General features: G+C 43.8%; 1 protein-coding gene across 3 annotated transcripts in view; it reads right to left on the reverse strand.

Moving 5' to 3' along the window:
• LOC146816467 (uncharacterized) overlaps positions 1–23,663 on the reverse strand; it is a 589,990-nt gene that overhangs the window by 519,308 nt on the left and 47,019 nt on the right. The gene's annotated exons all lie outside the window — the stretch shown is intronic.

A 23,663-nucleotide genomic window follows, 5' to 3' on the forward strand; every position in this document is an offset into this window, starting at 1 on the left:
TTGCCTCTTTGATGCAGACAGTCTCATGGATATCTCCATATTACAAACATGCCACAACCTCCCAGACACAGCGAGACGGCAATATTTGGCAGTGGCACACAGGGTGACTTGCCAGTGGATCCAAGCGTGCGCTAGTAGGCCCTTAATGCCTTTTGAGAAATGGATCCTCACATGATCTATGGACAAGAAATTGCTATCCGACATTTATGCCTTTCTAACACAGCCCACATGCCCGCTACCCTCCCCCGCAAGAGCTAGATGGGAGAGCGTGAGTGCCCCATTTCAGACAAAGAGGGGAATGATATTTTACATAATGCACAAACATCCGCTCTCAACACGACTAGTAAAGAAATGCTTCTCAAACTAGCACACTACTGGTACCTCACTCCGGCCAGGGTGGCAATGTAGGACCCTAGGAGGGACAGGCTGTGTTGGCAGCAATGCAGCCAACAAGGTACACTCGTACATCTCCTAAGGCAGTGCCCTAGTATAGAATTGTTCTAGTGAAGAGTCTTGGACGCAGTTAACACAATTTTTAAAACCGACATACCCAAATTCCCGAACTACATATTATTGGAACTGCCCAACCCGCTCACATACCATTTAAATCGCCTAGAGGCAAAGCTATCACTCTTACATTGGGGCAGCAAAGCAACTTCTAGCTAGGTGGGGGACAGACAAGATACCCACACACCAAGGTTGGCTACATAAAATATCGGAAATATTGGGAATGGAGAAACTGACCGTCGCAACTACACAACTCTCCTGGTTTGACAAAATGTGGCAACCTTGTGTACAATATTTGTCGGACGAGTTCCGCGAGCTATCCTCCCCCAGTATCTACGGATATTGCAGCCACAGAACACACTGCACAACACTAGATGACTATCACCCTCACAAGACACTGTAGTATCTATAGTTGTAATGTTATTACATACTGAACGTTCGGTCACCTCCTTGGTGATGGAATATTCATGCTTGGAGTCTTGAGCGATATTTGATTCATTTCCTGGAAGCTGTCGTTGATGAGCAGTAATAAAGACGACTTCTCCACATACTTGTCGTATTGGTGGTCACTTCAGATACCTTCGTATTAGAGAAGCGGCACACTCCCCTCCCCCCCTACTCTCACTCCCTCCCCTTCTTGCTATACCGGTCTATAATTTCTGTTCCATTTACTTTCTCCGCCACCTACCAAACAAGCCTCCTTTTGCAAAAACCACCGGCCAAGGGTTGTAGGTGGCTTATACGGTATTAAAAGATTTAAACCTAAAACATCAAAACCTCAATTTAACAAGAAGACGGTAGCTGGACTTAAAGTCAAGCATGCCCCAGATATTGAGGATTTGGTTTCTGAGCACGGAATGGGCAGTGACAATGCTTGACAGCGCGGTAGATGTCACAACCGTTTGCCAGAATCTGATGGACTTCCTGGTGGAGGAGTGCTGAGTGAGTAGATTATGGTGAAAACACTGGATACAAAGGTGAGTGTCCCACATTGGTTATACGAAATACAACTCCAATTGGTGGGGGACATACCCAGGTTCATTAATGTTCTCTTTTGGGAGGTTCTGACTCACGTTACGACATTCTTTTGGCAGAAAATGATTGGCCACCAGATTTTGTAATGGATGCCCAAAAAGGGAAACAGTAATTTTATCAGCTTTTTCCGGTTCGTTCCAGAAGCAGTTTAACATTCATAAGCCAAGGAGTGGGCATTAGGGCTAGCTCCTGCGTTATACCGCAAGCATGTATGGTGGGATGACTATTCCCCTTGTGATATATCATTGAGGACGACACCACAACCTCAAAGACACTACCCAATTAAGCAAAGTAACAAGTTAGGGAAATCCTAGAACAACTTGAAGACTAAGGTGTAATAGAGGGTTGCACCTCATCTATGAATAATCTTTTGTTTACCGTAATGAAACCAGACCATTCATTTCTTCCAGTATTAGTCTGCAGACACTTAAACACAGTTACACGTACATTTGCGGTACAAAATGCACACAGCGCCGCACTAATGAATAACATTGTGCAAAAGAAATATAAAACAAGACTTGATACCTCAAATGTGTTTTTCTGCCAAAATATAGTGCCTGGAAGCAGATATGACCGCATTCAGTGCGCTAGTTTCTCAGAGGCAATTTTGCCCTTTGCCCCAGAAAGTTTTCAGTCAGGGTAACAGAGCTACTACAAAATTTTCAGGACCAGGTATTGTCTCATGCCAACAACAGATCTGACGGATGATGACTTCATGTCACACTGGACTAGAGTAGACCGCATAATCCTGGGGTTTGCTTACACGAGCTATAAACTTAATTTAAAAAAATGCAAATTGCCCATCTCAATTTCCTTTTTAGGTCGAGCCTAGCCGCTCTGCGAGGCATGCTAAAGTAGAGTATGCTATGAAAGCCTCGCCCACTCAACTCTCATATTTTTCATTGCCTGGTGTTATTGTCCTTGGTAAACGCTGGCTTCCGATTACTTATGAGGCTTGTTAGTCCCACTTTGGTACTACCCTGTCTCCATTTGTTACCGCACATAAGGACTGGACCTTTTACTTTGCTCGATACAGGCATGCTTTATCTAGTGGGTGAGCACTATTTACTTTATTGACAAAGCGGCTGCTTTTTAGGTCTCGCCCGAGCCAGCGCGCTTGCGCTGCCCTGCGAGGCTTTTAGTAATGATTTTAAACTCTGAACACACGCTCGTCCGTGTGCTTTTCTTTGCATGACCCGCTATTGGCCTTTGCGTGAGTCTTTCTACGAAAGGCAGCAAGCAATTGAGGGCTGTATTTAAAGAAATCTATAGTTTTTCATTTGGCAAATTACTCCTAGCTTTGCTCCTGTTGCTCGAAACATCGATAAATATTTTAGAGGATATTCAACACTGACCATTTTACATATGCGAGAAGCAGACGTTTTTATTAACATTATCGATGCTGAGATCTGGTGCGCTGGTGACCGCCATACAGTGCGCTGAATTAAAGATTTTGTTCCAGAGTGCGGACTGGTCATGTGAAAATGTGGACCAGCATTTAGGGGAGGCAGTGCTGAACTTGAATGAGATCTGTCGCTTTAACTTCTCCTCGTGATTAAGAAATCCATTCATAGTGTTAGATGGGCAGAGACAACCGTTTTGGATATGCCCGTCACTGATTTGCAGTCCCTGCACACTGTTAGTAACTACTGCCAGAGGCACCCAGGCATAGAGAGAGGGGTTCAACGGTCACCTAGCTCACACCCCTTACAAGGGCCGCCGCTATCCGACTTTGTACATAGTCCTCCCTTGTGGGACATTTTAGAGAGGACTCTTTTTTTTTTTTTTTTTTTTTTTTAAAAGGTACTCAGGCTGTCTCTGTCCTAAATAAAACGAACGCGTTGCCCGAGTGCGCCACACACAAGCCTGAATGAAGGTGGCTGTCTGCAGCCCTCCACATACGTATTGCGAGCCAATGCTACCTCTGTGGGTGCAGCTGGTAAAACTGCTCCCATTCATTGGTTGATTGACGCATAGGCCTCCAGGAGAGCGCGAGCTTGAGGTATCCTCCAGCAAGTTAGATAGAAGCGGTGTTCGTCCAACGTTTGAGTGTTTCACTCAGCACGTTTTCTGTGAGCAGGAAGGAGGGACACCCCTTAAACAGAGGCATTCCATGGGGTGGGGCATCTCTATTGATAGCGGATTACTTGTGTTCTCTTTCTATACGTTGATTTCACTATATTCATTATTGCTTATTACATATTTTTAATGGGTTTGTAAAAATAGGCTGCGCCTAACGCCCACATGAAAAATAGCTTTGCAAGTTAATATACTGCTCTGGAGGACTTGCATTCTCCCTTTAATATCCAGTCTTTCTAATTATGTTTCCTTCAAACAGTAATGGACTGGGACAGTGTGGGTCCTTAGCTGACCTTTCGTTATAGATCCATCATTTCACTGGCAGGCTTTACCTAGTTATGCCTTATCAGTTCGTAAGCGAGGCCCTGCTTAATCAATATGGGGCAGCGTTGCTATAGTCAACATCCCAGAACATACTGTTGTAAACTTCCTACAAGTAAGCGGATACTAGCACTGTGATAATGCAGCTAACCCCTTCTTGCTGGATGTTCCTTTTGGCCAGGAATTGTTAATTTCAGCTCATGATATATTTGCATGAATTTTGATGACGTGCTGGGTGGGTACAGATAAGGAGCTAATTGCACTGGCATCTCACCACCACTTGCACCCATTGTTTTCTGCAACTCTTCATTTAGCGATACCTAGTCCTCCTTGTATGCGGAAAAGATGGCGGTGAATTGGTGGTGTAGTGTCTACAGCTTTCCGCATAAAAGAGTCTGCATATGCACCTTCGGAAAATACAGGCTGAACAAACCACCTTCCCTGTTATTTCTCCCCTCCCATCCACCTTCCCGTCCCGGTTTCTTCTCCCCTCTTCCCACCCGCACCTCCGTTTGCCACCCACAAATGCAGATGAGTAGAGCGTGGTGACCTTAAGTGCAAGGAATCTGCCCGCATTGTTGTCATTGTGAGAAGTTGGCCTGGTATATGGTGTCCACTAGTTATAGTGGGCACCTTGTACCAGTCCAAACAACCCTTATTGATGAATAGGTTTAAAGACAACCTTTATTGAAAGCTATCCTAGTGGTAGCTATGGAGAGCAGCCTTCAGGCTAAATCTTGAAGGAGTGTAAAGCAGCTTGGTTTACCAGATTATACCATTTTGAATCACTAAATGAAAGGAGAACCACACAAGGTATATATAAAATATATGTATTTATTTCTAAACACTCACTACTAATCTCTTTATGAGATTAGAGTCCAAGATACACAATAATACAGTTCTAAAACGACAGTAAATAGCACAATATACAATGGGCTCTAGGGTCAGACCAAACCATATTTTAAGAAAGTGGTATAAGAACCACGACTTGACTAGACAATGCCTAGAGCACGTAGAATCACTGGGACCCCAAGGAACCACCCAAGGTAGTGACACAGGAGACCCACGGGGGACGCGTGCAATGAGAGAACACAGGCGCGAGCCCCGTACTATTCTATGGGAAAGTCGTGGTTGGAATTTTAGAAGTTAAGGACACTTAGGAGAGGACTTTTAGCAAACTCCTTTAGACTCAGGGGGTTCTAGGGCCAACACCCACAGGAGCTCCAGTGTACTCAGGTTACCTCACCCAGGGAAGCCAGGTGCATAGGTGTCAAATGGTGTTGGGAATCATCAGCTGCAAAGTGCTGCTGCCGGGAAGAAGAAAAGTGTCCGGTGTGATTCAAGCCTGGATTGAAGATCAGAAGAACCTGAAAGCAGTGGGGACAGAGTCTGGGTCACTTGCCAGTGACCAGGGGCACGATAGACGAATGCCCACCGATGTCGGGTGTTTCAGGTGCAGAGGTGAAGCTTGACTCTGCAGCCACGAGGACCCGGAGGTGACGACGACGACCAGGAGCTGGATTCGAGCTATCCTACGAAGGATGTCGGGTGCTGCGGTGTCAGTGCTCGGATTGAACACAACAAGCCTTGGCAACAGCAACCCACGCAAGAAGAGAAAAGATGCTTCGGTGCGGACCAGCAAGGTCCTGGGGACTCCCCAAAGCGATGGAGAGTCAGAGCACGTCTGGAGCAACCAGAGAAGCCCAATCAGAATTAAAGTTGCCTTCACAGGGACCCACCAGTCGACGGACCAGGGATTGCGAAAGGACCTCGAGAGAAAACACAAAGGGCCAGCTCACGGAACACTCGTGGAGTGTAGGCGGGCAATCTTCGGTGGGATTGCTGCTCGGGGTCAGGGCTACACGTGCAGCCATTTCAAAGTTTGCATTTACCGTTTGGTTATAATGCACTTAGGAGTATATGGTTTGGATGCATCATAAACGACCCCGGAATAAAGGTTCCGAAAGCTGCAGAGGGGCTCTGCTCATGCATGGGCACCCTCTCACATGAAACCCAGCACCCTGCCTTCAGGATTGATCAGGCCTGCCATAGGGGTGACTGATAGGTTTACATGTGCAGTGATATGGAGAGATATAGTGAACCTATATCTCAGTACGGTTGTGCATGCTGGGGTCCTGGTTAGCAGGGCCCCAGCCAGACTAAAGTCGAAAAACAGTGAAACCTCAGCAAAAAGGGGGGGTAACCATAAAAAGCAGATCTTACTCTCCTACAGTCATCACAACTAAGATCTGGGCTGCAGCACCTCCTGCTGCCCCTTGCACTGCCCCGCCCACCACAACTCCTGGCCTGGCTTCTGAACTCAGTCCTGTCAGCAACTCCAGTCTAAATGCTACTTTAGCAGCAGGAATGTTCCCTCGCGGATACGTCTTTATCACCGGCCTACCGCACTCCATGCTATTTCAGGAACCGCGGCTAGTCCACAGCTCTACTAAAACACCTAATCTAAAATTCAATTATGTAGCACCTCCAATGCTACTTGTTCCCGACTTGCACCATCTAAACTCGACATCAGAAACCTCGCCCACATATCTCTGCCAATGCACCTCAACCCTCAGGGAACTTCTCAAGGATGGGGGAACTACCCCGCTCCCACAGCCAACTCGCCTGAAAAAAGACCCAGCTCTACAACTGCACCTTCACGCTAACAACTGGGCTGATTTCAATTACGGTATCAGTGGAAATAAAAACGACCTTTAATTCACACACCGTTTAAAATTCAAGCAATGCATCAAGCATGTAAGTCGGAATTATGTGCAGCCGCAAACATTTATTCAGCAAAGTGCAACAAGTGCAGTCTGCTTATCGTGGACTTTACCCATATGATGCATATTTGATCGATAGTGTGCAAAATAAATATTTTGTCAAGAAAGGTATGAAGCATTATAAATCATGGCAATGCATATGCAATATTGTATTTGCAGTAATGGTGTTCAACTAGTATTGCACAGTCGGACCTTATGATATGTGTTTATGTAACTCATGGCATAGTGCATTATCCTGCTGTTATTTGTTATTATTTATTTATTATGATTTGTATGATCAATTTGTATGATTGATTGATGTATAAATATGTTTTATTATGTTTTATTGTGACAAAGCATGTCCTTCATTTCATGTATTTCTGTCTTTATTCTTCTTTTTCAATAAAAACGATTTGAATTTAAAAAAATATATATCATGTTAAGCTTGTTAAGTTTGTTATGCTCTTAGCCTAAACAGTTCACAGAGTTATAACATTTCATTTTTTGCCTTTCTATTTCTTTCGGGAGTTTCATAAAGCGCTTAGTGCCTCCTTCAGTGTACTTTACAGCACTGCACGTGAGTCAAGCCCAGATTAGTGAAAGAAAAATTTGTCGGGGGGTGTGTGGGGAACACAGAGCTTTCAGGACAGATTTCATTGGCACAGCCAGATACCATGGCCAGGACTTTGAGGTGTAACTCTGGACAAAGGTATCAAAAATGCTTCTGGCACTTTTATTATAACTTCTCGGCATGCTGCACAGCAGTCACACTTCTCTCAGCATAGCATAAAGACATTGGCAAAGTCAATATATCTAGCTAAACACAAAGTCCCAAAGGCAAGATCAATTGGCTATACCAATGCTTGTTTTTGTTGTATGTGCATGCCGAGCGTGGCGCCCGCTTCAGGGGCACCGTACTCAGTTTACATTTTATTTTTAAAAGTTTGAAGTGGAGCGCAGCGCCCGCTCCAGACAAAGTTTCAAAAATGGCAGACCTATAGCATTGCAAATGCTTGTTCTGGGATACGAGCTGTAAAGTGAAGGCAAAAGCCTTGCGACACACCTTAGAGAAACGTGCGATGCTTCAACCTGCAACAACATGGAAAAGACTAAAATCCATATTGTGTTAAACCATTCTACGACTTGATACATCCAGACTTCTCAAGTACACGCAGGACACAAGAACACACACATAATTTACGTTCCGTACAAACTGAAATGACTTTAAAACATCCACACACCCACACCCACCCCCAGCCCCACGTAAAAACGACAAAACTGGTTATTTGTGTCATCATGGGGGCATCAGAATACACTTAACTTCAATGAAGGTGACACAGTACCACTTGCATATAAATCACATTTATACACAAATGCTGAAATATGTTTTGCACCAAATGAAAAAATCCCGACAGCAGTACAGGCTGCTGTGGTGAGAATGAGCACTGGCTCAGGGTAAACACAATTGTCGTGACCCCTGTGCCGACCTTAGAGGCGGTCACCAGAGCAAGGGTTCCAAATGCTAAAGAACTACATCCACAATGGAATCAATGGGCTAACTCTCTCACACAGATGTAGAGTACAGATTTGATTCTACACTACAAATACAAACTTTTCTTCAGTACAAACGAGAATATCCTCTGCCTAATGAAATAAATGCATCTAGATCGCGATTCACAACATATACACTAACATTTTCACCAAGCCTGTCCTAGGGACGAAGCATCTATACTCAGCAGTGTGCGCAATTGTTACTTCCAAATCTACCCCCTCCTCAACTCAGGCGTACAGGCCACATAGTGTGAAACAGGGGTGGGGATTAGTGCCTCCACACATAGCACAGATAGCCTGATTACAAAAAAGAAAATACAATAAGACACTCCCCTGTGAAGGGAAGAAGAAACAACCGGAATAGTACAGCAGTTACTGGATTTCAGCTAAGCAGATGAAGCTCTGCTACAGGCAACAACACCAATTACCTGTAGCTATGTAGCGGGCCAACCTGTGAGGACACCACCCAAAACACTGCACCACCCACGCAACACAGAACACAAGATAAGGATAGTGGGCCCAATCCGCCATGACTGATGGGCACTTGGTGTCTGACTCCTTCATTTTACTTTCTCTACCATACCACAAAGGATTGAGAATTGCTTTGATAACAATAGCTGAAGATAAGCAGCGCAGAATGGTTAAACCTAAAACAATCAGGGTCTCTGTGCCACAAGGAGGTACACAGGGAATAACAACTTGCCCTACTAATGATCAAACTACAGATAAAACGTTGGCGACCAAACTATTGGAAAACTCCTGCAAATTTGAGGAACTATTTATGGCCGTAATGGACATCAAGTCAACACTGGAACCCAAACTTGACTCGATTTGCATTGAAATAGGTATCCTCCAGGGAGACCATAAGAAGCGAAGCAGATCGAAGAATCTGAATCCACTTTAGCAACACTACAACCCACGGTAAAGGAATCAGATCAGCGTATACAAGTATTACAATCAGAAGAGACTTACCTTCCGAGACAGCTTTGAAGATCACAAAGAGCTGTCCCGGCGCAACAACGTACCCATAGTTGTCCTGCCCCAATGGGCAGAGGGCCACAACATGGAGCTCTTCATAGAAGATTGGTTCATTGGAACTTTACTGCAAGGTAAACAATCCCGCTTTCTCTTGAAAGATAGAGCACACAGAGTCCCAGGTGGACCACCCCGCCCAGGCGTACCACCAAGGACTGTGGTGGCACACTTATTTAATTATAGAGACAGAGACCACATCCTCCAAGTGTCAAGAGCAGAGGGTCTGTTGAGAATGCTAAAGTACAAATTTACCCTGACTACAGCGTGAACGTCTAGAAACTCAGATCTTCCTTTGCAGCAGTGAAGATTGTGTTGCGAGAGCATAAAATAAAATATGCACTGCAGTTACCAGCCACTCTTCGAATTTTACACAATGGCGTAATGCAATTATGGAAAACTCCACAGGCAACCTGGGATTGGCTAAAGCAGAGAGGTCAAACCAAACCTGGCAAACACAGCAGAAACGCACTGACCCTCTCTGCCACCCAGATAGCCACGGCAAGAGGCGGTGGCCCGTCAGTCGCACCACAAACTGCAGGCGACATGATGTGACAACCCACCACGAGGATTGGAGCAGACATGGTTGGCCGGGCGGACAGGCAAGTTTATAACTTGATCGTGTTGGTACCCTGTCCCTTTGGAACAAGCATGGGGAGGCGCTCATAATGTGAAGGGCCTAGATTGACCATCTAACAACCCCCCCACAATTTCTGTATAGACTATGGTTTCCTAAAATATAGACTTGTGCTGTTAACATGAATTTTAGTACAAATGGCCGGTCGCCCGTTGTCATACTGGCGAGGGTGTGGGAGTTGGGCCTTATTACTGTTCATTTCTTTTTATTGCTTCAATATGAGAGGGATGTATACTCTCAAATTATAGGAAGGTTGAACCTGCCTAGAAAATACTCTGAAGGATCTGGTGCTTGGGGATGTGGGGTGGGGGTGACCACACATGGTAAAAATGCAGTCAGCTGTCTGGCAGGTTACACTAAACGATATTGAGTCTATCAATACTTCACGAGGCGGAATGTCAGCACAGCACTACTGCAAGAGACATCTCACCACACAAACACATGAGGCAATACTTAAAAGCTGGAGGGGAAAATGGTTCAGTATCACTTACTCTAATTATGCTAGGGGGACACAGATATGGGTGGCACCGGAGACACAGTTGGAGATCAGACATACTCTTATCAACCCAGAAGGTAGATATGTGGTACTGTAAGGAAGGTTAGTCGGTGAGCCAATAATGCTAGTATCGGTTTATGCCCCTAACACTAATCAGGCATCTTTCTTAGATGCCTTATCTACATTCAGGGGTGTGGAATAGAAGCAAATGTCTACTTGTCCATGGGGAAGGCTGCTTCATAAATCTATTTGTCCTGTAACAAAATCCACTTGTCCCTTTTCTGCCATGTAATGTGGCGACAAATTATGGCAGCAACCTCATTATAGAAAATAACTCTGAAATAGCCTGATTATGCCACGGCTCCTTCCATAGTAGGGTTTGAATACTAGCAATTCCATTATGTTGCCACGATTCCGTAGATCTACATACTGGGGCTGAAGGTAAAGGTAAGCAACAGTTCCAGGGTTGGAATACCCTATTGAGTCTGTGCAAACCTACTAACTTGCATGTTTTAAGGGTTTTTACCAACTCTTCTCTAATCTTTTTTCATACTGAGAAAGGTTGGACATTTACTCCTAACAAGGGCAGACAAAAAACTTCTTCGAGGGTTGGGAAAAAAAGTGGTTGGAGGGAGAGTGAACTTGCAAACAATCCCATGAGCAAATCTACACCTGCGCATTTGCTCAGGCTAAAATGCAGTTCAAAAATATTTTCTAGGTGTACTATTTCTTGGCCTACTTCTGTAATGTCTTGTAAATTCACAGAAGTGGTATATCTGCACGTAATTCAAGGACATGGGTGCACGTTTGAGACTTTATTTCATGATTGTTCCCCCCCAATTTGGTCTGGCGTTCACTATGACCATATGTGTTTATTAAAATTCTGTCTCTCTCCGTCTATCGGCTAGCTTCACTGTGAGTGACAGCATTCTGTTATTTCGCAAGGAGCATATAGACAGTCGTTTTGTTCAGTGCCAGGAACTACTGTGGCAGTGTGTGCTTTGAGGTTAAAACAATTTTTGCTTTTGCCAATGTCTGTTATAATGGTGAGGGCTCGGCAGCTCCCACACCAATAAGGCTATACAAAAACCATGCCAAAACAAGTCGCATATTGACAAAACCAAAAGGCTGGCCAACAATTTCAGACCTACCGGCTTTACTATTGCTTGTTTATTTTTATGTTTCACATATTATTAAAACTGGTTATACTGATTTTCCATTATGAATATTTTTGGGGAATACTGGCATGCGTGAACACGTTATTAAATAATGCTGCAAAGAAATAGTACCTAAAAGTTCACAGTAGTTTAGAAAGAGGTTTTTGCATTTTGTGGGAACATTTTATTTAGGAAGCAAAGAATCATCAATCTTGCTTTTAAGCTTCTGCAAATATTTGCATAGAATCAGAGAGCATTCTGTGAGCATTATGCATAGCCTTATATTCCTAAACATTGAAAACGTGTGAACACGTTTTTATACTGGAACCACAGTCAGTAATGCAGTGTGTGAGCTTACAACATTTACTTAGAGCACTCACCCTAATAATAAAGGCTTTCAATTTACCCCTTCTGTGCTCATGACAGCCTAGAGCCGTCATGATGCACAGTGGGCGTGTGCTCATGATGACTCCAGGTCGTCACGGCACCCACCCACGGGGGAAGCGCTGGCGCTCCCCCCCCCCCCCCCCTGTGGGAGGCCGATCTTCGGGTTTGTTCCAGGGAAGGCAGGGGAAGTGGCCCCTTGGGCAAGGGTCACTCCCCTTTGGGGGCTATGTTTTCGACTGTCTGCCTCCATCGGGGTGGGGGGCAGATGTCGCCTTTTTTTTAATTTTTATCTAGGGCCCAGTAGGACACCAGGGTTTTTTGGGGGGGAGGATGATTGTGGCCATTTCTGTCCTCTTTGGGTGGCAGATCAGCAGTATGTTTTTAGGCCCATCTGCCCCAAGGGGGGCAGAAGCAACTAGACAACAGGAGTTTTTAAATTTATGAATTGGGGAGTGGCTTCAAGGGTTACTCCCCTTTTACAGGGGTGAATATTTTATTTATAATCTTAGGCACACCTACCCCTTAGCTTAGCAGGTGGATTGTGTGTGGACTGGTGCATTATTTTAATATGTGACTGTATTGGTCTATTTTCTCCTTTTTATTCTAGTGTTAAGCTTTTAATTCCTATTTGCAGTTTTGTCAGTAGTTTTGCGCAATTGCATTTATTTGTTAAGAAAAGCATTTTTGTGTTTACTTGAAATGAGTATTATTGTCATGCATGAATTAATTTTTTTGTAAGAGGTGTCATAATGGCAGCATATTTGTTAGTGTTCAGAGCATGAAATTCTTTGCGATGTGTTTGCATTGTCTTAAGTGTCATTTTTTTTTTCTTTTTTTAGTACGATATTGTTGATCCTTACTGTGTCTGTGCAGAGTAGGTGGTAGCTGCTTCTGTCAAGTGAGTGGTATAGCGTTGGAGTATATAGGTCTTTGTGATAAAGCTACATTTTGTTTATTTCTTTTGTTGCTGTTGACTTGTTTGACAAGTTACCTTTATTAGTAAGCATTATGGCTAGCCGTAGAATGACTGCTCAGCAGGTGGTTGGTATGCTTCTTGAATCTTCCTCTGACCATGATTATGAGACTGACAATGCGTCTGAGGGAGAGGAGGGAGGGGAAGATTCAGGCAGTGAGTTTTCTCTTCACATGGAATCATCGGATGATTAAGGTACTCTCAATGCGGATGAAGCTACTCTCAGTGCGGATGAAGTGCCCGTTTTAAAGGATGATACTGCTGTGCCGATGGTGCAAGACGCATCTAGATTGCAGCCTGAGGCTGTTAGGCTTCCTACTGGAAGTGCTGAACTCTGGGTTGATCCAAACATGGTGCAGCCAGTGTTGCCTGCCTTTAGTGGTGATGCAGAGTGTAGAGTGGATTGTGAAATTTTTTGCCTTTACAGTTTTTCCAGTTGTTTATGGATGATGTATTTTTGGGTGAGATTGTTGAGCAGACTAATTTGTATGCTGAACAGTTTTTGAGGGACAAAAGTGCCACAAATCTGGAAGAGATGAAGAAGTTTTTGGGTTTGACTTTATTGATGGGTTTGATAGCCGTCCATGGCTTCATATTTGTCTACCAGTCCCTTGATGGCAACGGACATATTTCCTGCAGTTATGACTCGTGATCGGTATTTACTTTTGCTTCGGATGCTGCATTTTGTTGATAATGCTTTGGCGTTGCCACAAGATCACCCTGACTGTGACTGTCTTTTTAAGATTCGGCCTGTTCTTGTCCACTTTGTAGATCGATTTTCAGAGATCTATACTCCAGGTAAAGAAATATCTATTGATGAGTCTTTGGTTCTGTTCAAGGGCCGTTTGTTTTTAGGCAGTACATTCCTAGCAAGAGGGCACGCTATGGAATTAAGCTGTATATGTTGTCTGAAAGTAGGACAGGATATGTTTTTAAGTTCCGTGTGTACACTGGTAGGGATTCCACTATTGACCCCCCCCCCCGGTTGTCCATCCACTTTTGGAGTTTCACAGAAAATTAGAAAATTGTGTGGGATCTTGCTAGAGGACTGTTTAACACAGGCCACCATTTGTACCTTGATAACTTCTACACTGCTGTGCAATTGTTGAAGGAATTGTTCAAAGTGGACACTTTTGCTTGTGGCACAATCCGCTCTAACCGTAAAGGTTATCAAAAATCTTCGGAGGGGACAGTGCAGTTCCTTGCGTAGTGATGAACTACTAGCTGTGAAATTTGTGTACAGGATGGATGTGTACATGCGGACTACCATCCATGATGAGAGTACTTCACCTGTGGCTGTTTGGGGTCAGATTGCTACAGTGTGCAAACCTCTGTGCATTTTAGACTACAAAAAGCACATGGGTGGTGTTGATTGAGTAGATCAGAGGTTGGAACCTTACACTGCTATTCGTAAGGCTTACGTTTGGTATAAGAAGTTGGCCATCCATCTCTTCAATTTAGCAACTTTCAATGCTTTTGTTGTGTTCAAGGAGTGTTCTCCTGCATCAAATGAGACTTTTGTTCAGTTTCAGCAGTCTTTGATAGGCAGCCTTGTTGTTGTGGAACAGGCAAAGTGTTCTAGAGTTGGAGTGGTGGAGGATGTGGCTCGATTGAAAGATCGCCACTTTCCCGATCACATTCCTTCCACACCCTCAAAAGACTTTCCCACTACGAGATGCAGAGTCTGTTGGAGAAGAGGTACGCGGAAAGAGATTTGTATGTACTGCCCCGAGTGTCCTTCTAACCCAGGGCTGTGTGTGCCTGCTTGTTTTAGATTGTACCACACGCAAAATAATTTTTGGGAGCATCCACGAGTGGTAAAGTGAACTGCCTGGTCTGTATTGTTTACGAAATGTTGTTCTGTTTCAAGGTTGGCATTAGTGCAATGTATTTAGTTTCAGATTTTGTGTTTGTAGATTTGTATCTATTAGCAATTTGTTTGCGTTTTCTTTCTTGTATAAAAAAATCCTAAATGTGATGGCGATGTGTGTAGGCTGATGCTTGGCTGGTGGTGTACGTGGACTGGCGCTTGGCTGGCGGTGTGCGTGGACTGGCGCTCGGCTGGCGGTGTGCGAGTAGTGACTTGCTCCTGGTCACAACACTAACTGCTAGCTAAACGCCACTCCACGCAATCCTTGAGCTGGTGTGGGTGCGGTGTCAGGAACGTGGGCGTGTGAAAGTGATGGGCCCTTGAATGGTGCGGTCTGCTGGTGTTAGTGCTGTAATGTGCCTGGGCCCGCGGCTGGCGGTGTGAATGATTGTGTATGTGTCACACATATGAATGGCATGTAAAGCGGTTGGTGCCTTGTCGTGGCTTTACAGCTCACGAGCAGGGAGTCAATGGTTCAGTTTCTCGTCCATTCAATTATTAACAGTGCATTTCATTTTTGTGAAATCTCTGGTTAATACAACTGTATATACTGAACCATCACTCACCCTCGTGCCAAAGCCAACCAGTATGTCTGTATGCTTGAAGAATAGGTGGTTGTGCAGAAATATTTGTCTTTTCTGTCTTTCTCAAGCAGGGTGTACCTTGTCCCTTTTTAGGTCTCGCCTGACCCAGCGCATGCGCTAGTCTGGCGAGACTTGAGGGCTCCAAAAAGTGCTACCGGACCGCTACAGTGCATGTGCGCGGGCGCGCACACTGCTTTTACCGCGATTACTTTCACTTTTGGTGTTTGATCGCGATCACTTTCGCGGCCGCATAGCCAATAGGTCTCGCTTTTGGGACCTTATAAGTGTTTAGTTATGCAACTGTTGCATGGCTAAACACTTATAAGGTCCCAAAGGCGAGACCTATTGGCTAGGTCAATGCTTGTTGTGAGGGTTGTAATGTGTTGGTTTCGTGCCTTGTGGTGTGAATGGTCTCGTGTGTATCACGGTCTTGTGTGTATCACGTATTAAAGGTGTGAATGGCCTGTAAAGCAGTTGGTGCCTTGCCGTTGCTTTACAGCTCACGAGCTGCCAATCACTGGTTCCATTTTTTGTCCGTTTAATTATTGACAGTGCATTTCATTTTTGTGAAATCTCTTGTTAATAAAATGTTATATACTGAACCATCACTCGCCCTCATGCCAAACCCAACCAGTATGTGTGTGTGCTTGAGGAATAGATGGCTGTGCAGGAATCTTTGTCTTTTTAGTCTCTCTGCCAAGGTGTACATTCCATCTAAGAATAACCTACCAACTGTAGATCTTGTCGTAAACTAAACACCCATAGAAGTACATGGCGATGTCTCTCTTTTGGATACCAACACGTTATCTTACCCACAATGTCCTGCAAAACCTCAAAATTTCTGTCACGTTCTCCTTGCATTATTGCGCCAAAATTTTCACGCTGCAGAAAAACAACAACTTTCCTATCCCCCACCTTTCTCCAAGTATTCCAATAGAAATAGTACCTCACTCGCATGGGAGGCCCAATTTCCCACGACATGCAAGGGCCCAAAACGAGGGCTAGTATTGGAAAGGCTGGGTGGTGTGCACAGGGTAGGGTGGATAATTTAGAGGAAGAAAGAAGAAACTTGTAGCAAAAACACCCAATTGGAGTCTGAGTAGTTCCTCGTGAATTGGACAAGTTTGAGGGTCTTTGAGTGGAACGGTGTGTGATGGCTCCTTTGCTCATAAAAGGAATGCCCTTACGAAATTTGTGATGTTTCCTGTTTTTTTTTTTTTAGCTCTCAGGAGGGCCGAGGCTGACGTGGTGTTCTTGTTTTTAGAGCCTAAACTGTAGACCAAGTGTAACTCGCCCAGTACCCCACCCGAACCCCTCCTTCACGCCCGAACCCCCGAAAACACTCGAATGCCCTCTTCGGGCACCCCGCAGCTAATAATAACAATGTTCCGTTTGCTCCTTCTTCCTTTGGCATCAGTGTAGTAATTTATTAATTGCAGCAGTGTGTGACTGCAAAAAAAAACAAAAGAATTCTCGGCTGTTCTTCCCACTAGGCTGTCTTTTTTGCAGGCGTCTTGAAAGATGACATGGATGTCTCATGTGCCAAGCTGTGAAAGCGTATGCAAATCCTTCTACTATTTATGTGAATGTGGACCTGTTTTCTGTACTCTATGATGAGTGCTCGTAATCAAAGTGATTTTAATTGCAGCCACGAAACCCATTCTTAAAAATGAAACAAACATAAACAAGCTTTGACTCAGCAGTACCAGCTAACAATCACCAGGATCAGAGGAATTATGTGGCAGGGTTGACTAAATTATGCGGCAAGAAAATGCAACTTATGCAGCGTAATGTGGCACATTTTGCGGCAGCATTACCTCACTTTTTTGCCATTTTTACACGTTAACAACTGTATGAGCAAAGGTTTCACTTCATTAATATCAGTTTTACACTGAAATACAGCAATCCGCCCGCAACTGTCAAGTGACCTGCCTCTGTGCACCTAAAGGTTTGCCGTTGCGTTGCAACAAGTATGGCAGCTTTTTTAGAAGCTTTTGATACGTTGGGCTAAAACCACTTTGGTATTAAAATCTGCATATTGATGATAGATTATGTGGCAAGGGCATCAAATCCAAAATTATGCCGAAAACTCTGCGACCACCAAATCGAATAATTCTAGTAGTCCAATCACCCACCCTGCAATACTTTTCTTGCGTTTGTAGATGTATCTATCACCTTTAAGATTAGCGCATAGTGCGTCATGCTCTCCACAGCTCATGGCTTCGTTCCCTCCAGCAAACAAGTATTGGCCGCACGTGCGAGACGCCATATGTGGTGGGGGAGGGGGAGAAGCGGAAGTTGTGTGCGCGCATGGCCAAAGCTTGGAAAACAAGCATTGGCCACGCGATGCGGGCGGAAAAAGTGAAAGCTCCAGATGGCGCCTTGGGCGCTGAAAGCTGCCGCTGCGTGCGTGAACGCAAGCGCTAGGCCGTATGACAGCACTTTGAAAACCCGTACACTAAATGTCTCGGCCAGACCAGCGCATGCGCTGGACCAGGCAAAACCTTAAAAAATACTGTTTATTGAGATTACAGGAGCTCAGCCAGTGGTATTTAAATGTTTGTACAAGCGAATGGGCTATTAATTAGATAGGAGCCCCCAAGGGGTCCAAGAATACCTACTGAGGTGCAACTGCCCCCCTTAGTCGTAGACTGCAACTCTACCGTGAGTGCTGCAAACCATATCCGACTTAAAGCACACTGGTGACGGTTTATGTCTCTAGATGGTCGTGCAGAAGTTTCAGGCTTCTTGCATAACTTTGATACAATTGACTGCTGCCCTAAAGAAGATTATTGAAGAGGCCATTTTTATTGTTGCCGAAGATCTCAAAAGAACATTCTGGGCATAATTTGGGTAAAAATGGCCTATTGAGGCCCGAGTGCAGAGAGGCGAATTAGTAGGACTGGTCGACTCTTTCGAAATATACGTATTCATAGTTTAAAGTGGAGGGAGAGAAACAAATTTGCCTAGACTCACACGCTTGTTGCTTAAGTGCCTAAGCCGGAATTGGAACACATCCCGAAGCTTAAAATCAATCCGTTTTGTAAATAGTTAGGTTTTGCACTTCCACTAATTTACACCAAATCGTCTAAATACATTTTAAAGCCACATCTACACCGGCCTCATTAGTTCGAGTACAGTGGTTGATTATGCACAAATTAATCAGATAACTGGATGAAGAGTTTTCTCCTTTAATATAAACAATATTTGTGTTGAGCCAACTATAATCATCAGAGTTACGTCGTCTGGAGTAGAAAGCCCTGTTATGCCATACTAATGGTAGTTTGGGCGAAACACAAGTGCCAATTAACAATACACCATGTTTAGCTTTTTTATAATTTTTGGGACTGCACATTTAAAGCGGGGATTAGTAAATATAGACTTTAAATGCAGTGTATGCACACCTTTTAAATCACAGCCAAATTCTGGCACAATTAGATTCTTCAAACACTTATGCGTTTGCTACTTTCTAACACCATCTTATCTACTTTACCTACAAACCTCACAACATGTAAAGCAGTTCGTCTTCGGTACTAGTCGTGCATAATGCGCCTTACTCTTTCCATATTAAACTTCCCATCACTTGTCGTTAAGCCGGCTTCCGGTTAAGCGGTGAGTGCGTACACGGAGCGTGCGTACGTATAAAGCACGTGCGTAGGTCCGTGTACGTAAGCCTGATTTGGTTAGTTCAGAAATACGGCGAGCGAGCTGCAGCCCATTTACGTTGCACCGTAAATCTATCGTACTCTAGGTATAGCAGTAAAAATGATGACCAATGATATCTCTTTACTCCTTTAAGTGGAACTCATGTGGCAGCTCCACAGACCTTAAATCAAATGCGGAAAACCTTGCCTCGAGTATAACGGTCAAGGAAATAAAAACAAAATTAAATGTTAATGCTTGTTAATTCCAATTTAAATTTTTTTTTAAAAACACTGATGTTAGAAATTCTAAGTTCGGATTTATTTTCAGCATAGCATACTACATACATTTAAATGTTCTGCTGTTGAAGCAAGAGGCCAGGCCTGCCAAACGCCGCTTCGCGTAATTTTAAAGCAATTAGATCGCAATGAAAAAATATACTTGATTTTCAAGCTGACGGCAATTATGTGCCGGGTGTGTGAATCAGCAAGTAGCTATAATATATTATTGCTATACACCCTTGTTAACACATAGTAGGTTTACTGTGAACAGCCTGTTTCATTGCAAAGTATTTAGAAACAGGGGCACACTCTTAATCTAATTATGACAAAAATGTTAGAGAATTAAAACTACTCTGCTTCAAATTTTCATCACAAACCATTGAAAGACTTAGCACGCCAAATGTTGCTATCCATTACTCATAGTCACAATAATGTTCTCTAGTTTAAGTATAAAATGTAATTTTGCAATCATGTATGGACTTTGTCATGTTGTCATGGCAGGTTTCTGTGACAAAATACAGGTCGGCTAAAGAACAGCAAATGAGTTGAAAGCAGTTTGATGCTGAGAAAAAAAAGACTTCTAAGCTTCTGTGTTGTCAAATTTAAAATGGCAGATTTGGTCAAACAAACATATCCACGCTTAACCCGAAGACGAGTTTTCCTGGGAGCTTAGCAAACAGTGCACTGTTGACAAAAGGAGACCCCTGCCCTAAATAGAGCCGGCATCTCTTTGTGCGCTGTATTATGGTCTGCAGGCCCCAATTAACAAGCAATGGCCGCGCAGCCGTGAAAGTGACACAGCTGCGCGGCGCTCACAGCATAAGCTCCAGATGGCGCCTCGGGCACTGAAAGCTGCAGACTGCGCGCGTGCATGCTCGCGTTAACGCAAGCGCTAGGCCGTGTGGCAGCACTTTCCAAACCCGTACATTAAATGTCTCGGCCAGACCAGCACATGCGCTGGATCAGGCGAGTCCTATAAAGGGTAATTTTTCATTGTGAAAATGTGGTGTGTTCACGTTGCGTTTTGAGCCATTTCCTGTCGTGGGCACTATGCCTACCCACACAAGTGAGGTACCATTTTTATCAGGAGATTTAGGGTAATTCAGATTTGTAAAGCAACTGTTATTACCTACTGACTTTCAATGCATTTCTGCCTTCCAAATGAAAGACAATGTGTAAAAAATAAGTCATTTTGAAAATTGACCGATAATTCTCATACTAGTATGACTGTTCCCAATTTTGGAGATGTGCAAATATCTACTGTTTCTAAACTTTATATTTTGTTCCCATTTCAGAAATACATAATTGTCTTTCATACCAATTTTTCCATGTATACATTTTCCCAGAGTAATTGCTATATACCCGCTACATAATTAAAATAAATAAATAAATAAATAACTCGCTGCTCAGTTTTTGGCTCTGGGTTCGTCGGGTTCTTGGTGAACCTACAAGTCCTATATATCCCCACAACCAGTTAGGTTCCGCGGATGTAACTGTATATTGCTTTCAAATAGCTGTCATAATTAGAATAAGTTACAGGTGAAAACGTTGACACAAAAAGCAGTTTTTTTCAACTAATTTTCAATTTATCCTACATTCAACTGTTAGTTTCTCTAAAGAAACCTTGAAGGATCTTCACAAATGACCCCTTGCTGAAATCAGAATTTTGTCTACTTTTCAAAAATGTATAGCTTTCTAGGATCCATTATTGCTTTCATACCCATTTCTACCATTAACTGGAAGGAGGTTGAAAGCACAAAAAAATAGCAAAAATAGGCTATGTCCCAGAAAAATGCCCAAACTGTGTCAAACATTTTGGTTTTCTGACGAAAGTCTGTCATTCCCTAAAAGCTAGGAAAATGCTGATTTCAGCCCCCACAAACCCTTTTTTGATACCATTTACAGGGAAAACCCCAGACACTTTCATTTGCAGCACTTTTTTCCCAAAAAAACAAAAATGTAGCTGTATTTTGGCTAATTTCTGGCCCCCCTCCAGGGGAATCCACAAACCCTGGGTACCTTTAGAATCCCCATGATGTTGGAAGAAAAGGACGCAAATTTGGTGTGGATACCTTATGTGACCAAAAAGTTACAGGGGCCTAAGCACGAACTACCCCAAATAGCCCAAAAAAGGCTTATCACGAGGGGGGTGGGGGCCTAGCTGCGAAGGGGTTAATGAACCATAAATGCAAGTTTTACTTGTGGCGGCACTCAAAGTGACACCATTCCACTCAACTACATCAGATACTATAGCAAAAAATTGAGAAAAAAAAAAATAGAAGAAATACGACACTTAGAACAAAGGACTCCTGACTTGACTTCACAGTCAATTAGCCATGGCAAGATTAGACAAAGAGGCACTAGACCGCCTGGGAGCAATTGACTATAAGGAATACACGGCTAAGCAATATGCAGAGGGCCACAAAGTGGGCAAGGTGTTGGCATGGTTGCTGCGCTCTGATACACCATGAAACTCGATTCTAGCTATCAGAGACGGAACCGGAAGCATCGTCAATACACAGAACGAAAAAAACACAGCCTTTCACTATTACACAACATTGTACAGCACCACACAAAATGTGGATATTGAAGACTTACAGTCGTTCCTAGAGGACATTGCACACCTATAGATACCATTACGGCAACAGGGAAAACGCCTGTAGCAGATGGTTGGCCCCAAGATTTTATACGACCTTTTAAACTCAACTAGCCCCACGTTTGCACCAAATGTATATGCAAGCATATGATAAAGGCATCCTACTTGCCTCACTACAAGATGCGGTACTGGTGGTACTCCCTAAGCCAGGAAGAGATGCACTACTCCTCGGCTCATATCTACCACTGTCCCTACTAATTACTACTTATAAGATTTTAGGTAGAGTATTAGCAAACAGAAAAGTTGGCCTAACACCAATATCAATACAAGAAGACCAGAACGGCTTTATTCCAAATAGAAGCACATTCTAAAACTTGCGTAGCTTGTTTATGTTAATGGATTGAGTAAAAACAGAAGAGGTGCAAGACTGGGTCGTGTCATTAGATATTGAGAAAGCGTGTGACACATTAGGGTGGCGATACTTGCAAGCAGTGATATCACGATATGGAATAGGACCCACTTCCAGAAATGGGTATCCCTGCTATACAGCTCCACAGTTGCAAGAGTTGGTACGGGTACAGAAGTTTCAGCCCTGTTCAATATAGAGCGGGGCACTCGCCAGGGCTGTCCCTCATCGCCGATTATATTCGCTCTAGCAATGAAACCCCTGGCATGTGTACTCTGTAGGTATACACAAGACTGGGGCCTTAAGTTACACAACATGTGGCACATAGTATAACTATACACAGACGATGCACTAATATATTCAAGGGACAACGAACAACCTACCAAAACTGATGAGATTACTAAAACGATTTGGTAAAGTCTCTGGTCTAAAGTTGACTGAGACAAGTCTTATTCCCACTGACACACTTGAACCATAAGCAGCGAACAACACTCCCAATCACCCCATTGACTTGGCCCTGTGACACGTTTAAATACCTAGGCGTCCAAGTTTACCACTCACCCCCGGATCTAATGGACGGAAATCTGGGCAAAGTACTGACCAATGCCAAATCTTCCCTGCAGTTTTGGACAGGTCTGTCGTTGTCCCCCATGGGCCGTAATGCCATTTCAAATATGTTCTTGCAACCAAGACGGTTATATTTCTTTGCAGCCCTCCTGGTAAAAAATACCTGAGATTCTTTCAGGACTTAAGGTCACTACAGACAAAGCTAATTTGGGGCAAAGGCAGGGAGCAGGTATCCCTGGTGAAACTATACGCACCTTTATCTGAAGGAGGTCTGGGAGCTTCAAACTGCGAAAACTACTAAGCTGCTGCCCAACTACAACGGCCATGAGATGGATCGCAGGGCAAAACATTTCTGAATTGGGGCACTGGGCGACTACGGCTCACTCGAATACAGTTTCAGAATGGCTCCTCTGTACTGAGATCACGATAACGAAAAGGCTAGGTAACCTACTAATGACCATGGCCAAGCATTCCTGGGATCATTATTCACATAAGATGCAACTCTTACTTACATATGCAATGGCTTTACCACTCTACGCTGCCCCGGGTTACACTGGGCACGGTCACAGACCAGAAATGAAAGGTTATATTAACGCAGGGCTCACAACCCGGGGAGACATGTTCACTGACTCTATACTTATTACATTCGACACATATAGAGGAGTACGGACTAACCCCAGGCTGCTTCCTAATATATGCTACGTTAACATGTAACAAAACTCATGCGGAACCAGAAGTATATAAACTTCTCCAAAAGCTTCTCACTGACAGCATAGCTCG

Source organism: Triturus cristatus, chromosome 6, assembly GCF_964204655.1.
Source record: "Triturus cristatus chromosome 6, aTriCri1.1, whole genome shotgun sequence".
Lineage (NCBI taxonomy): Eukaryota > Metazoa > Chordata > Amphibia > Caudata > Salamandridae > Triturus > Triturus cristatus.